The sequence below is a fragment of the Mustelus asterias genome, assembly GCF_964213995.1.
Source record: "Mustelus asterias chromosome 26 unlocalized genomic scaffold, sMusAst1.hap1.1 SUPER_26_unloc_40, whole genome shotgun sequence".
Classification (NCBI taxonomy): Eukaryota; Metazoa; Chordata; class Chondrichthyes; order Carcharhiniformes; family Triakidae; genus Mustelus; species Mustelus asterias.
Window position 1 is genome coordinate 516357 of NW_027590110.1, and position 17077 is coordinate 533433.

The following is a 17077-nucleotide window of genomic DNA, read 5'->3' on the forward strand; positions in this document are numbered from 1 at the left end:
GATGGGCCGAATGACGACCTCCTACACTAGGGATTCTATAGTTGCATGATTCACACACAAGAGGTTGTTAAACAAAATTGGAGCACTTGGGATTGCGTGGAATATACCGGCATGGATTGAGAACTGGTTAGTGGACAGAAACAAGGAGTTGGAATAAATGGGTTATTTTTGGGCTGACAGCCTCTAACTAGTGGAGTAAGACAGAGATCAGTGTTTGGGTCTCAGCTTTCAGAATCTATGTCAATGATATGGATGCGGGGATCAAATATAATATTTCCAAATTTGCGAATAATAGAAAACTAGGTGGAAATCTGAATTGTGAGGAGGATTCAAAGATGTTTCAAGGGGATGTGGAGAGGCTGAGGGAGTGGCCACAAGTTTGCCAGCTGGACTGCAAGGTGGAAAAATGTGAGGCTATCTAATTTGGGAGAAAAACAAATTAAGACAACTCCTAATTTATTTTGATATCTTGTTCATGAGGCACTGAAAACTAAGATGCTAGGAATTAAGATAGCAAATGGAATGTCAGCCATTATTCTCAGAGGATTTGAGTTGAGGAAAAAGATGCCTTCCTGCAATTATATAGAGCCTTGCTGAGATCAACCTGGAGTATTGTGTACAGTTTTGGTCTCCTGACCGAAGCAAAGATGTATTTGGCATGTAAAGAAGGTTCACTAAAATAGGTCCAAGGACAGCTGGGTTGTCCTATGAGGAACAAAAACACTTTATCCATAGGTCTTTAGAAGAATGATAGCTGAACTTATTCAAACCTACACCATTTTACAGGGTTCAATAGGCCAGATGTAGAAAGGATGTTTCCCCTTGCTGGAGGGTCTGAAACCTGGGACACAGTCTGAGAATAAGGGACAGTTATTTAGGCTGAGATGAGGGGTATTTGTTTCCCATTAGAATGCTGGTGAATCAAGCAATGCAGGGATAATTGTGGAAATGGTGTTGAAGTAAAGGATCAGCCATGGTCACATTGAATGATGGAGTGGATTTGAAGGACAGAATGGATGACTCCTGCTCCTGTTTCTTAACATTCTTATTGCAATAGGAATGGAAGGTAAGTGTAAGAAGATTTTGCTGCAGCTTTACACGACCTTCCTAAGATCACAACTGGAGTAATGTGTATAATGTTGAGCTCTTTACTTAAAAAAAGAATAGAATTGTATTGCAAGGTGGAAAAATGTGAGGCTATCTAATTTGGTAGAAAAACAAATTAAGACAACTCCCAATTTATTTTGATATCTTGTTCATGAGGCACTGAAAACTAAGATGCTAGGAATTAAGATAGCAAATGTTATGTCAGCCATTATTCTCAGAGGTTATGAGTTGAGGAAAAATATGCCTTCCTGCAATTATATAGAGCCTTGCTGAGATCAACCTGGAGTATTGTGTACAGTTTTGGTCTCCTGACCGAAGCAAAGATGTTTTTGGCATTTAAAGAAGGTTCACTAAAATAGGTCCAGGGACACGTGGGTTGTCCTATGAGGAACAAAAACACTTCATCCATAGGTCTTTAGAAGATTGATAGCTGAACTTATTCAAACCTACACCATGTTACAGGGTTCAATAGGCCAGATGTAGAAAGGATGTTTCCCCTTGCTGGAGGGTCTGAAACCTGGGACACAGTCTGAGAATAAAGGACAGTTATTTAGGCTGAGATGAGGGGTATTTGTTTCCCATTAGAATGCTGGTGAATCAAGCAATGCAGGGATAATTGTGGAAATGGTGTTGAAGTAAAGGATCAGCCATGGTCACATTGAATGATGGAGTGGATTTGAAGGACAGAATGGATGACTCCTGCTCCTGTTTCTTAACATTCTTATTGCAATAGGAATGGAAGGTAAGTGTAACAAGATTTTGCTGCAGCTTTACACGACCTTCATTAGATCACAACTGGAGTAATGTGTATAATGTTGAGCTCTTTCCTTAAAAAAAGGATAGAATTGTATTGGAACCAGTTCAGGGAAAGTTCACTCGGCTGATTCCTGGGATGGAGAGGCTTATTTCACGAGGGACATTTGAGCAGATTGGAGCAATATCTATTGAAGTTCAGAAGATTAAAAGGTGATCGCATTGAATGGATGAGACAGGGTGGTTGCTGAGAGGCTGTTTCATCTCGTAACAGAGACCAGAACAAGGGGGCAGATTTTAAAATCGAATTGTCAATCTCTGAAGACTGAGTTGAGGAGAATTTTTTTTTTTAGATTTTCGCTGCTCAGTGGAATTCGCTTCCCTGGAGACTAGTGGCGGCAGAGTCATTGAATATATTCAAGGCTGAGTTCAGAATGATTTTGATTGAGAAGTGAATCAAGGGTTACGGGGGAGCAACAGGGAAAAGAGTTGAGACTACAATTAGATCAGCCGGGATGGAGTATGTTGTTCCTAGTTATTTTGTTCCTTTCCCACTACGTCCTTCAGACTGCTCTCATTGACCAGTGATAGATACATACATGCTCTATGTTTTGTCCTCACCAGACGCTCTCCTGTGCCCGTTCATTAGGCCACCCACTCAAACACCTCACCAGCAGTAATTACCCACTCTGCCTCCAGGCCTTCCTGATTCTGCAATTCATCTTCCATTGGCCTAAGGATGACAAGACCTGGACGTCTCCACTCTTCTTCACTCATTCCCTGATGATGTTTGCTCTCTTTCCAAACACATAAATTGTTACTCACCCATCAAACACATGCACTCGGCCAGGTTTGTCCAACGTGTGGACCAAGGGGCGAATGTGACCCTCGAAGCCCCTCAATGCGGCACCCGGAGCGAGTTTCCAGAATCTCAGTCACACAGTTCAGTTTGAATGGAAGAATCTGCATGGAGCTGCTCCTCCAATCACATCCCGTTTCTTTCCCATGTTTGCTGCTGATAGGTTTTTGAGCCAATCTGCAGCAAATGTGGGAGAGAAACAATTTGTGATTGATGAGGATTAAACTCTAATAATCATCTTTATTTATTACTCATTATTGTGCTCAGCAAGTTGTTTCTTTTCATATCTCAGTTTAGTTATTAGTTGAAATTACTGCGGTGGCAAACTTTATCATTCTGAAATTTACTCATCGGCCGCTTGAGTGAGAAAAAACATTGACGTGTGTTTGCCCAGTGAATATGTTGGTCAATCCTGCTCGAGCCTATGCTGGTGTCAGCCTAACGGACATGTCTCTGACAGTCAATGCTGCTGCCTTTGCATTGCCAGTGTCTGGGTGGAGATGTTCTTTCTACAATTTCACTCTCATCCTTATTCACACATCATGCTGTGCTGCACTCACGTTGTCAGAACACATCAGGACATTGATCCTTTTCCACTCTGCAACCACATGTCTGAAATCTGCTCACCTCCCAGCAATCTCCATCCAGACTGACTTGTATCGATGAGATAATCTTCTCCTTCCATCCTGAGGGACCAGGACCTCCCTCCGAGCCTGAGCAGCCGGGAGGAGACCCTCCAGGGAGGAATTAGTGATTGGGGAGCAACCCTTGATCTGCTTTCTGTCATTTCGGCACTTCATTCAGTTAGCAGAGCTCCCTCACTGCTCCCTCCAGAGCCGATGTGTTTGGAGGCTGCCTTTGGAGATGGTAGCCATGATGTGGAGATGCCGGTGTTGGTCTCGGGTAAACACAGTAAGAAGTCTCACAACACCAGTTTAAAGTCCAACCGATTTATTTGGTAGCACAAGCCACTAGATTCTGGAGCACTGCCCCTTCATCAAGTGAGTTGAAATAGAAACTAGAAGCTGGAGTCAGCCATTTGGCTCTTCGAGTCTGCTCCGCCATTCATTTTGTTCATGACTGATCATCGAATTCAATATCCTTCAATATTCTGTATATTTCTTGAAGGCATAGTTTGTAACAAAATGATCATTCCAACACGTCCTTTAGCCGGTTCCATGTGACCAGTGATGAGCAAACAAGCTCCATGTGTTGCAGGTGCTCGAGTGTCTCCTGTGCCCATCCGTTCAACCGCTCACTCTCAGCTCCACAACCAGTATCACAATCAGTCTTTTCCTGCCCTGTCTGCTGTTCTCCCAGCTCCAGCGCTGCTACTTCTAGGTGTAAGGATGGCAAGATCTGGACGTTGCCACCATTTTTAGTTCATTTCCTGACGTTTCATGCTGTCTTTTGCAGGCACATAAAGTTCCATTGTTACTCTCCCATCAAAGACACAAGCCTATGCTGGTTAGGGGATAGAAAATAGGATGACCGTATCTTCTCATTTTCTATCACCTAGGTGGGCAAGAATATCAGAAGAATGGAACACCAACCAGCTTCAGATTCCCTCCCAAGCCAGATACCAACCTGACTTGGAATAGATTACTTTTCCATCACTGCTGTGGGATCATAATTCTGGATGTCCCTTCCTAACGGCATTGTACCAGAGAGTCTTCAGAATTTAAGATGTTTCACCATCCCCTGATCAAGGCCAATTGTGGATGGGAACAAGTGTTGGCATTGCCAGTGACACCATCATCCCATGAAAGAATTAAGAAAGACCATTGCTACCCACTGAAGGGATGGGTAACTGTGCCCAGACATAGCTACAGACGACAGAGACACAGCTGCGACAGGGCAACTTGAGTGACCATTGAGCAGGCCATAAGGTTTCTAAAGATAGATCTGATGGAGCCCCTCAATATACCCAGCAAGGCTCTCAAATGCCCTGGTGTTGTGCTGTATTCTATATAACCTGGAGTTAGAGTGGAGAAGCTTTGAACGAAGTGTGACTTTGAACAAGTGCGATGTTGACCAATGCTTCATGATGAGGAACCCCATGGACCTGGGGCCAGGCCAGGGACCATGGGAAATGTCAGGGAGCGTCGAGATTCAGTGATACAGACATGTTTTGCATGAGTCACACTCACACAGCCATTCTGTGTAATAAATCTTCCACCATCTCCAGCACTGTTGCTGTTTCTGTGAATGTTTTATAAATTCCCTGGAGCCGTCACTACATGAAACAAAGGCATTAGAATTGTATTGGCCTCATTCAGTGCTGTATTTCCCATCTCACATTCCCAGTGAACTGTTAAAAACCCAGTAATATGGTGAGGAATTTTTTTAGATTTGCACCGTCTCAGAATTTACTGAAAATACATAAATAACATGGTGACCGGTAACAACAAATTATAACCCTGTGAAACCCAAGGAAGCAGCCCCGCAATGACAATCACCGCCATCCCTGCACTTTCCGGTGAGCTACTGGCAGCATCTTACCTCTCTCCTCTGGGAATTTCGATGAACGTGGCCTTTGTCCTCGGATTTCCTGAGTCCTGGAAGTATCCGGCATACTGCGGGTCCTCTGAACAGATGCTGGAGTTGTCTCTGTCATCATAGCTTCGTGAGGTGCTTGTGTCACAGTCGGAGCAGAAGAGGATCCAATGCCCACTCTAGGGGCATCCTGAGAGGAGCCACCAGATGCTGCAGGCAGCCACTCCTCTATCCATTCAGGGCAGACTGGACCCTCCCTGCTCAGCTGGGGAGGTCCTGACAGTGACTCCAGGCTCGTTTTCCCATCCCTCCCGCAGCCCGTGTTCCACAGAGCTCATGGAGGTGGTGAGAACATACAGATTCATGTGTATTTCCTGTGGGTGATAGGCTGGATGTGACTCTCCATGAAGGTCACCAATCTCTCTGTGGAGGATGGTATTTGTGCTCATACCTGAGACATGGTAACACTGCTGGCCTGGATTGACTCCTCCATCCTTTGTGTATGGAAACACATAGCCTTTGGAAACTCCACCGGATGTTAAAATACCTTACGCTGTAGCTGAAGTACCTGCAGCATTGTTAAAGACTCCAGTCACATTTCATCTTCCTGAAGCTGACAATGACCTGTCCCCTCGAGAGTGTGAGTGAACTCAGCTAATGCTCCCTCCATCAGCTGCTCGGGTTTGTGTGTGCTGTCCTGTGCTGCCAGATTGTAACCCCTTTGCTACTCGTGTGAGACATTATCTGCTCTGGCGGACGTTAGGGGGAATAATATGACAATCCATCCTCTGATGCCCATCCTCACCTTCAGAGGTGCACGCCCGTCTCCCGATTACCGCAGCTGTTGTATTGTGTGAGAGAGGGAAGATTGTTAGAGGGTAATGCACATTTCAACATGTCCTGCAGACTGCTCCTAACCCAGAGCTCCATGTGACCAATGGAGGACACACAAGCTCCAACTTATGGGCTCAGCAGCAGAGTCTCTCCTGTGCCCATCCATCCACTCACTCACTCACTCTCTCTGGGTCCATAACCCATCTCACCATCAGCGGTTGCCCACCCAGCATCCAGGCCTCCGAGATCCAGCACTGCATCTTCCATTGGCATAAGGATGACACAATCCAGACACTGTCACTCTTAGCTCCTTCTCTGACGCAGTGTGCCCTCTTCTACAAGGACACACATTTCCATTGTTACTCACCCATCAAAGACGCACACAAGCCTGACGCTAATTTAGACTGCCCATCATGGAACCACGAGGATGATCACACAGTATCGGCAGTGCAGCAGTCATCTCTGACTGACTCTTTACTCAGAGAGCGGTTGGGGTGTGGAATGGACTGCCTGCTGTCATAGTGGAGTCAGACACTTTAGGAACTTTCAAGCGGTTATTGGATAGGCACATGGAGCACACGTGAATGATAGGGAGTGGGATAGCTTGATCTTGGTTTTGGACAAAGCTCGGCACAACATCGTGGGCCGAAGGGTCTGTACTGTGCTGTACTGTTCTATGTCATATGTTCCATGTAACCCTTCACAGAGAGGCCGACATGTTCCTGAAGATTGATGCGGCTGTCTGGACATTGCCAGTGTCTGGGTGGAGATGGTCTTTCCACAATTTCTCTTTCATCCTTATTTACATATCAGCCTGTAGGCTTAACGCTCAGCTTTTCAGAACATATCAGGTTATTGATCTTTTGCCTCACTGCAGCCACTGCTCAGACCCTTGGCAGTGTCTATCCAGACTTGCTTGGGTTGATGTGACAGGTCTCCTCCTCCAGTCCTGAGGGAGCAGAACCTTCCTCCAATCCCATATAGTCTTGAGAATTTCCAGGGAAGTGTCAGCGAATTAGATTTAATCTGCCTTCTGCCATTTCAGCCCTTTGGTCATTAATGAGGGCTCCCTCACTGCTCCCTTCAGAGCCTTTAAAAGTGCTGCTGGCTGCCTTTGAATCTGGTGCAAGCTTTGCCAAAATGGGGCCTTCCCTTGCAGCGAGTGGTTAAGCTCTGCAATGCACAGGGTTTTGGGGGAAGGTGGAGGAATGACACTTCGTGAATTGCACATTTGGAGAGTCAGTGCATACACAATGGGCCGAATGGCCTCCTTCTGCTCTGTAACAATTCTGTGATTGTGCCTGTGCTGCCTGAGTGGACGGATTCCCCTCAACTGTCAGACATTAATGTGCCCGTTCTGGCTCTGTGTGGAGTTGGTTAGTTCAGTTGTTCCGGTGTCTCGAGTGTGATGTCCAATGATGCTAATGTTGAGGGTTTGGTCCTCGTACCGGCTGTGGGGTTCATGGAGTCCCACCTCCTCCCATTGCCCCACGTTTACGAAGTTGTGTCCCTGAAGCAACATGTAACAAATTGTCTCTATCTATTGGAGAGAAATATTAACATTTCATTGGGGACTGTGCCTACTAACACTGTCCACACTGCAACATCACCAACATCCAGTTGAAATATCGATACATTTCCAACCATTATCTTCACAGAATTGTTACGGAGCACAATGAGGCCATTTGTCCCATTGTGTCTGCACCAGCTCACCAAATTAGCATTCGGAATTTGTGTCATTCTCCAGCATTTTTCTCGTATACATTCTCGTAGCTCATTGCCTATATGCAAAAAAATCATCTAATTCCCTTTTGACAGCTTAGATTCAGCCTACCTCCACCACACTTCCCGACTGTGAATTCCAGACCCGAACCACTGGCAGTGTGAAAAAGGTTTCTGTCACATCATCTTCAACCCCACCACACACTCCATTCCTGAACCACTGACCATCCCATGTCCCTCCCTGTGACTCAGGGTAAGGACATGGGAATCTTGTGCTCTTCCCTTTCACCATCATCCTTTTTGTTATTTAAACACTCCGGCACTTCCATTTTGTTCTTTCCTTGTCACCCGCCGATCCCCAGCTCCCTGTCACTTAAAACAATTTAATTCACTGTTATTTCCAAGTTCGAATTTTAGCGAATTGAACTGACACTAAATCTGTTTTATCTTCACAGATGTTGCCTGACCTGCTGAGAGTTTCCAACATATTTTATTCATATTTCAGATTTACAGCATCAATAGAATTTTGCCTTCTGTGTGAACTGAAGCTATGTTTCTTGAATGTCTCGCGCTGTACATTATTATTGTTAATCATCTTCTTCTATAAAACACTGGGGATTTACCCTGATTCCTGTTATTTTTCTCTCTCTGACCTCCAGTCTGTTTGGTAACGCTCTCACCTATTCTTGTGCCGAGGACCTGGCCTCTGCTCTCAGTACAAACCACTCACTGATAGATCTGAATCTGGGTTTCAATAAACTGGGAGATTCAGGAGTGAAACTGCTGTCTGTGGCTCTGAGGAATCCGGACTGTAAAATGCAGAAACTGAAGTAAGTAGCAGACTGTGTGAGATTGTGTCTGTCATAACTGAATATTCAACAATATATTTTCAGCACGGGTATTTCTTCAAAAAACTCTGTCCATTTCTATTGGCGTCAATTATGAACAAGAAAAAATGCTTTTCCTCTGACTCCTGTTGCTTCTCTCTCTGATCCCTGAGCAATAGGATGTCAGTCCCACAAATCTTGGTGTTGAGGGAGTGGGGGAATAATGTTATGGTTCACCCTCTGAGGTCTTGCTCCTCCTCCTCAGATGTGCACAGCTCTCCCCGGACACAGCATCCATTGATTTGTGAAAGGGGGGGACAGTGAATTGATTACAGTAAATGGAGGACTGGACATGGTGGTGGAGTCTCTGTTAGTAACAGATGTCAGTACAGTAGTGAGAGGTTCCAATGATCAAGGTGCAGAATCAGTTCGGGTAGATTTAAGATTTAACAAAGTTAAAAGATCACTTGTGGGAATCATTTATAGGCCCCGAACAATAGTCACAATCTCCAACACAGTACACAGGAAAAATAATGGGTCTTGTAAAAACATACTGCAATAATCAGGGGTGATTTTAATCATCATATACAAAGAAGAGCAAAGAACCGTACAGCACAGTAACAGGCCCTTCAGCCCACCAAGGTCTGTGGTGACTCCTAATCCTTATTCAGACCCAGAACTCACTGCCAATTTGCGTTTTCTATTCCTCTGTTTGTCTCTTGTTCATGTATCTATCAAGATACACCTTGGACACTGGTAACATGCCTGCTTCTGCCACCTCCATTGGCAGTGCCTTCCAGGCACCCACCACCCTATGTGTGAAACCTTACCCCACACACCTCCCTCCAACCTTTGTTCCTCCCACCTTCATCCGGTGCACTCTTGTCGTTGATCATTCCACCCTGGAGAAAAGTCTGACTATCCACCAAATTGATGCCTCTCATAATTGTGTATACCTCCGTCAAGTCGCCCCTCAGCCTCCCTTTTTGTAGTGAAAACAATCCGTGTTTATACGACCTCTCCTCATAACCTAACCTTCCTTGACCAGGCAACATTCTGGTAAATCTTCTTTACACCCTCTCCAAGGCATCCACATTCTTCTCGTAGTGTGGCGAACAGAACTGCAAGCAATATTCAAATGTGGGCAACTGAAGTTTCATACAACTGTAACATAACTTGCCAACTTTTATACTCAATGCCCCGGTCGATGAAGACAGGCATGCTGTCTGCCTTCTTGACCACCTCATCCACCTGTGTTACCACTTACAGCGATCTGTCGACTTGTATGCACAGAACCCTCTGTCGGTCAATGCTCCTATGCGTTCTTGCATTTTCTGTATAAATCGCTCAGATTGTCAAAAGTTGAATAGAAGATTGGTTCACAGAATGTATTCAAGCAGTTTCTTGGAGAAGCACGTTCCAGTGATAAACACAAAACAAGCTGTTTTAGACATGGTGCTGTGCAAATGTGTGGCGTTTCCAACAAAAATACATTCCTTTCATTTGGAAAAAAAAAGCAGAAGTGTTCCAGCCGTTGCTAATTCAAGGAGTGCATTAGATTAAGTGATGATGTGGCACCGGGGTTGGCACTGCTTCCTCATAGCGTCAGATTCACGGATTCATTCCAGCTTTGGGCGACTGTCTGTGGAGTTTTCACGTTCTCCCCGTGTCTGTGTGAGTTTTCTCCGGCTGCTCCTGTTTCCTCCCACAGTCCAAAAAATATGCAGGTTGGGTGGATTGGCCATGCTAAATTGCCCGTTAGTGTCCAAGATGTTTAGGTTAGTGGGATTAGTGGTGTAAATATGTGGGGTTACGGGAAACTGGGCAACTGCAAATCTATTACTCTGACATTGATAGTATGGAAAATCCTATCGTGATCTAAAATAAAGGAAGTGATAACAGAACACTGCGAAATTAATGGCAGAATTAGGCAGTGCCAACATGGATTTATGAAAGGCTGGCATGGTGACACAGTGGTTAATATTGTTGCATCACAGCCAGGGGCCCGGGTTCAATTCCAGCCTTGGCTGACTGTGTGGAGTTTCCACATTCTCCCCGTGTCTGCGTGTGTTTCCTCTGGGTTTTCCTGTTTCCTCCCGCACTCCAAAGATATGCATGGTAGTTGGATTGGGCATGGTAAAATTGCTCTTCGTATCCCAAGTTGTGAAGGTTAGGTGGATTAGCCCGAGTAAATTTGTGATGTTGTGGGGAGCGGACCTTGGTAAGATTCTCCGTCAGTGTCTCGATGGGCCGAATGACGACCTCCTACACTAGGGATTCTATAGTTGCATGATTCACACACAAAACATTATTCAAGAAAATTGGAGCACATGAGATTGGGTGGAATATACCAGCATGGATTGAGAACGGGTTAGAGAACAGAAGCAAGGAGTTGGAATAAATGGGTTATTTCTGGGTTGACAGCCTCTAACTAGTGGAGTACGGTAGGGATCAGTGTTTGGGCCTCAGCTATTCAGAATCTATATCAATGATATGGATGTGGGGATCGAATATAATAGTTCCAACTGTGCAAATAATAGAAAACTAGGTGGAAATCTGAATTGTGAGGAGGATGCAAAGATGTGGTTGGGGTGTGGAATGGACAGCCTGCAGTGATAGTGGCGTCATACACTTTAGGAACATTTAAGCGGTTATTGGATAGGCACATGGAGCACACCAGGATGATAGGGAGTGGGATAGCTTGATATTGGTTTCAGATAAAGCTCGGCACAACATCGAGGGCCGAAGGGCCTTTTCTGTGCTGTGCTGTTCTATGTTCTATGTTCAATGTTTCAAGGGGATGTGGAGAGGCTCGAAGTGGCCAAAGGATTGCCGGCTGGACTACAAGGTGGAAAAATGTGAGGCTATCTAATTTTGTAGAAAAAACAAAAACAATAAGACAACTTCAAGATATTTTGATGTCCTTGTTCATGAGGCACTGAAAGCTAAGATGAGAACAGTTGAGATAACAAATGGTATGTTAGCCATTATTCTAAGAGGATTTGAGTTGAGGAAAAAGATGTCTTCCTGCAATTATATGCAGCCTTGCTGAGACCAACCTGGAGTATTGTATACAGTTTTGGTCTCCTGCCCGAAGCAAAGATGTACTTGGCATGTAAAGAAGGTTCACTAAAATAGGTCCAGGGACAGATGGGTTGCCCTATGAGGAACAAAAATACTTTATTATCAGGCCTTTAGAAGAATGATAGCTGAACTTATTCAAACCTACACTATTTTACGGAGTTCAATAGGCCAGATGCAGAAAGGATGTTTCCCCATGCTGGAGGATCTGAAACCTGGGACACAGTCTGAGAATAAGGGGCAGTTATTTAGGCTGAGATGAGGGGTATTTGTTTCCCATTAGAATGCTGGTGAATCAAGGAATGCAGGGATAATGCTGGAAATGGTGTTGAAGGAGAGGATCAGCCATGGTCACATTGAATGATGGAGTGGATTTGAAGGAAAGAATGGATGACTCCTGCTCCTGTTTCTTAACGTTCTTATTGCAATAGGAATGGAACGTAAGAGTAAGAAGGTTTTGCTGCAGTTTTACACGACCTTCATTAGATCACAACTGGAGTAATGTGTATAATGTGGAGCTCTTTACTTAAAAAGGGATAGAATTGTATTGGAACCAGTCCAGAGAAAGTTCACTCGGCTGATTCCAGGGATGGAGAGGTTTATTTTACGAGGAAAATCTGAGCAGTTTGGGGCAATATCTATGAAAGTTCAGAAAATTAAAAGGTGATCGCATTGAATGGATGAGAAAGGGAGGCTGCTGAGAGGCTGTTCCTTCATGTAAGAGAGACCAGAACAAGGGAACAGATTTTAAATTGTAATTTTCAGTCCCTTAAGACTGAGATGAGGAGAAATTTATTCTTTAGATGTTCGCTGGTCAGTGGAATTATCTTCCCTGGAGACGAGTGGTGGCAGAGTCATTGAATATATTCAAGGCTGAGTTCAGAATTATTTTGGATTGAGAAGTGAATCAAGGGTTACGGGGGAGCAACAGGTAAAAGAGTTGAGACTACAATTAGATCAGCGTGATGGAGTATGCTCGAGGGGTTGAATGACATTCTGCTGTTCCTAGTTATTTTGTTCTTATACCAATACGTCCTTCAGACTGCTCTCTGTGAGCTGTGATACATACACAATCTCTATGTTTTGTCTTCACCAGACGCTCTCCTGTGTCCATTCATTTGGCACCCACTCAACCCATCTCACCAGCAGTAATTACCCACTCTGCCCCCAGGCCTTCCTGATCCAGCACTTCATCTTCCATTGCTGTAAGGATGGCAAGACCTGGATGTCTCCACTCTTCTTCACTCATTCCCTGATGATGTTTGCTCTCTTTCCAAGCACATACATTGTTCCTCACTCATCAAACACATTCACTCACCCAGGATTGTCCAACGTGTGGACCAAGGGGCGAATGTGACCGTCGAAGCCCCTCAATGTGGCCCCCGGAACGAGTTTCCAGAATCTCAGTCACACAGTTCAGTTTGAATGGAAGAATCTGCATGGAGCTGCTCCTCCAATCACATGCCGTTTCTTTCCCATGTTTGCTGCTGATAGGTTTTTGAGCCAATCTGCAGCAAATGTGGGAGAGAAACAATTTGTGATTGATGAGGATTAAACTCTAATAATGATCTTTATTTATTACTCATTATTGTGCTCAGCAAGTTGTTCCTTTCATATCTCAGTTTAGATTTTAATTGAAATTTCTGCTGTGCCAAACTTTATCATTCTGAAATTCACTCATCGGCCCCTTGAGTGAGAAAAACATTGACATGTGTTTGCCCAGTGAATATGTTGTTCAACCCTGCTCTAGCCTATGCTGGTGCCAGTCTCTGACAGTCAATGCTGCTGCCTTTGCATTGCCAGTGTCTGGGTGGAGATGTTCTTTCTACAATTTCACACTCATCCTTATTCACATGTCAGGCTGTGCTGCAGTCACCGTGGCAGATCACAGCAGGACATTGATCCTTTTCCACACTGCAACCACGTGTCTGAAATCTGCTCACTTCCCAGCAATCTCCATCCAGACTGGCTTGTACCGATGGCATAATCTCCTCCCATCCTGAGGGAACAGGACCTTCCTCCGAGCCCGAGCAGCTGGGAGGGGCCCCTCTTATCTTGAATTAGTGATTGGGGGGCAACCCTTGCTCTGCTTTCTGTCATTTCAGCTCCTCATTCAGTCAGCACTTCTCCCTCGCTGCTCTCTCCAGAGCTGCTGTGTTTGAAATTCCTGCTGGCTGCCTTTGGAGATGATCATGATGTGGAGATGCCGGCGTTGGACTGGGGTAAACACAGTAAGAAGTTGCACAACACCAGGTTAAAGTCCAAAAGGTTTATTTGGTAGCAAAAGCCACACAAGCCTTCGGAGCTGCAAGCCCCTTCTTCAGCTGAAGAAGGGGCTTGCAGCTCCGAAAGCTTGTGTGGCTTTTGCTACCAAATAAACCTGTTGGACTTTAACCTGGTGTTGTTAAACTTCTTACTTTGGAGATGATGCCAGCATTGCCTGAACCGGGACTGCCCCCTGCCCAGGCTGCCTGAGTGGACACATCTCCCGTGCCTGCCAGCCGTTAATTGTCTTCCTCTGACAATATCACCTTCATAACTCTGCCTAACCACAAACTGCATTCCCAAACCACTGACCATCCCATGTCCCTCCCGAGCCACTCCGAGTAAGGACATGGGGATCCTGTGATTATGGTCCTGTCCCATCATCACTTTTATCATTTAATCACTCCTGTAATTCCAGTTTGTCCTTTCTTTGTTTCTTCCCCAGCCACCCACCGCTGTCACTTCAAACCTGTCAATTCACTGCCCGTTCCCAGTTCCAATGGAAGCTCAAACTTTACCCCTGTTTCTCTCTTCACATATATTTAGCTAACCTGCTGAGCATTTCCAGTTTATTTTATTTGTATTTAATTTTCAGCATTGAGTATTTCCTCATTCTACAGAAATGCAAGTTGTGTTTATGGAATTTCTCATACAATACATTATTATTGTTATTAACAGTATTATTTTAAACTCTGGGGATTGAGCCTGATTCCTGATACTTCTCTCTCTGTTCTCCAGTCTCAGTATTAACGCTCTCTCAGATTCCTGTGCTGAGGATCTCGCCTGCGCTCTCTGTACAAAACAGTCACTGAGGATTCTGAACTTGGGAACAAACTCCTTCACAGATCAATCTGTCCCTGCTCTCTGCCGCCTCATACAGACCTCCAGGAGTCTCGAATGGATCTCGTGAGTGTTTGCGTTAATTATCAGTGTAACAATTAAAATATACATGGATTTAAAATATAAATGGGCCTGAATCTTCCAAACAGCAGCAATGGTAAGCAGATTGCCGGTATGTTTAAAAATTCTCCCAACCTGAAACTGCTGCATATTTCTCCCAGGATCTTCGGCTCTGCGACCCTGGGAGCTCCATCAGAGCAGACAAGAGTCGGGGAAGAGAGAGCACACACCCTATTTACAGCGCAGTGACCCCGGGGAGCTCTATCAGAGTAGAGTCGGGGAAGAGAGAGCACAGGCCCTATTTCCAGCACAGTGACTCCAAGGAGATCCATCAGAGCAGAGTTGGGGAAGAGAGAACACACCCCCTATTTACAGCACAGTGACCCCGGGGAGCTCCATCACAGCAGACGAGAGTCGAGGAAGAGAGAGCACACACCGTATTTACAGCACAGTTACCTCGGGGAGCTCCATCAGAGCAGAGTTGGGAAAGAGAGAGCACACACCCTATTTACAGTACAGTGACCCCGTGGAGCTCCATCACAGCAGAGTCGGGGAAGAGAGAGCACACACCCCATTTACAGCACAGTGACTCCAGGGAGCTCCATCAGAGCAGACTAGAGTCAAGGAAGAGAGAGCACACACCCTATTTACAGCACAGTGACCCCAGAGAGCTCCAGCACACGAGACTAGAGTCGAGGAAGAGAGGGTACAGGCCCTATTTACAGCACAGTGACTCCAAGGAGATCCATCAGAGCAGAGTTGGGGAAGAGAGCGCACACACCCTATTAACAGCACAGTGACTCCAAGGAGCTCCATCGGAGCACAGTCCTGGAACAGAGAGAGCACACACCCTATTTACAGCACCGTGATCCCGGGGAGCTCCATCATAGCAGAGTAGAGTCGGGGAAGAGAGAACACGCACCCTATTTACAGCAGTGACCCCGGCGATCTCCATCAGAGCAGAGTGGAGTCGCGGTAGAGCGAGCACACATTATTTACAGCACAGTGACCCCGGGGAGCTCCATAAGTGTTAGTTGATTGTGGGAGTGAATGGGTTGGTGTGTTGCTGGATGAATGGTTCGTCAGGGAGCTGAGGAGAGGTTCAAGGATTAGTTCTGGGTGTCGGGAGGGTGGTCGAGTTGTATTGTGTTGAGTTGGAGGGTTAATCAGCAGTTTGGATGGTGGCTGGGAGTTGGTAATGTTGGGTGTCTAGTTAGATTTGGTTGCATGGTCGAAGGTTGGGATTGGTTAATAGCTTTGGAGAGTAGTGGGTTGGGGTTGCTTCTTGGGTAATCAGTTTAAGTCAGATATATAGTCAAGAATGTTTTCAAGAGGCGGCTGCATATAGCACTTGGGACGAACAGGATCAAAGGTTATGGGGAGAAAGCAGGATTAGGCTATTGAGTTGGACGATCCGCCATGATTTTGATGGATGTTGGAGTAGGCTTAAAGGGCCAAATGGCCTCCTCCTGATCCTATCTTCCATGTTTCTATGTCAGGTCAGGAGACGTTGGGACGGATAAGGCCGAGTTAGGAGGTTTAGTCAGATTTGTTCAAGGGCTAGTGGGAGGTAGTCGGGCTGGAGGGGAGGTAGATGATTTACGGGAGTGATATCCTGTCAGGGGGAGATACCAGCAATAGCCAGGCCTGTGACACCACAGCTGGTTCTGCTGTGGGACAGGGTCGGGCAAAGAGCAAGCGAGCAGTACTAATAGGGGACTCGCTAGTTAGAGGCACAGGTAGGCGTTTCTGTGGCCGCAATCGAGACTCCAGGATGGTGTGTTGCCTCCCTGGTGCCAGGGTCAAGGACGTCTCTGAGCGATTGCAGGACATTCTTAAGGGGGAGGGGGAGCAGCCAGAGGTCGTTGTACATATTTGTACCAACGACATAGGGAGGAAAAGGGATGAGGTCCTGAATTGTGAATACAGAGAGTTAGGCAGAAGGCTACCGTGTAGAACCTCGAAGGTAGTAATTTCAGGACTACTATCGGTACCACGTGCGAGTGGGAGTAGGAATAGGAGGTTTAGGCAGATGAATGACTGGCTTGAGAGCTGGTGCAGGGGGCAGGGATTTAGATTTTTGGATCATTGGGATCTTTTCTGGGGAAGGGCTGATCTGTTCAAGAGGGATGGGTTACATTTGAACTGGAGGGGGACTAACATCCTGGCGGGGAGATTTGCTCGAAAAGCTCGTGAGCATTTAAACTAGTTTGGCAGGGGGGTGGGATCCAAA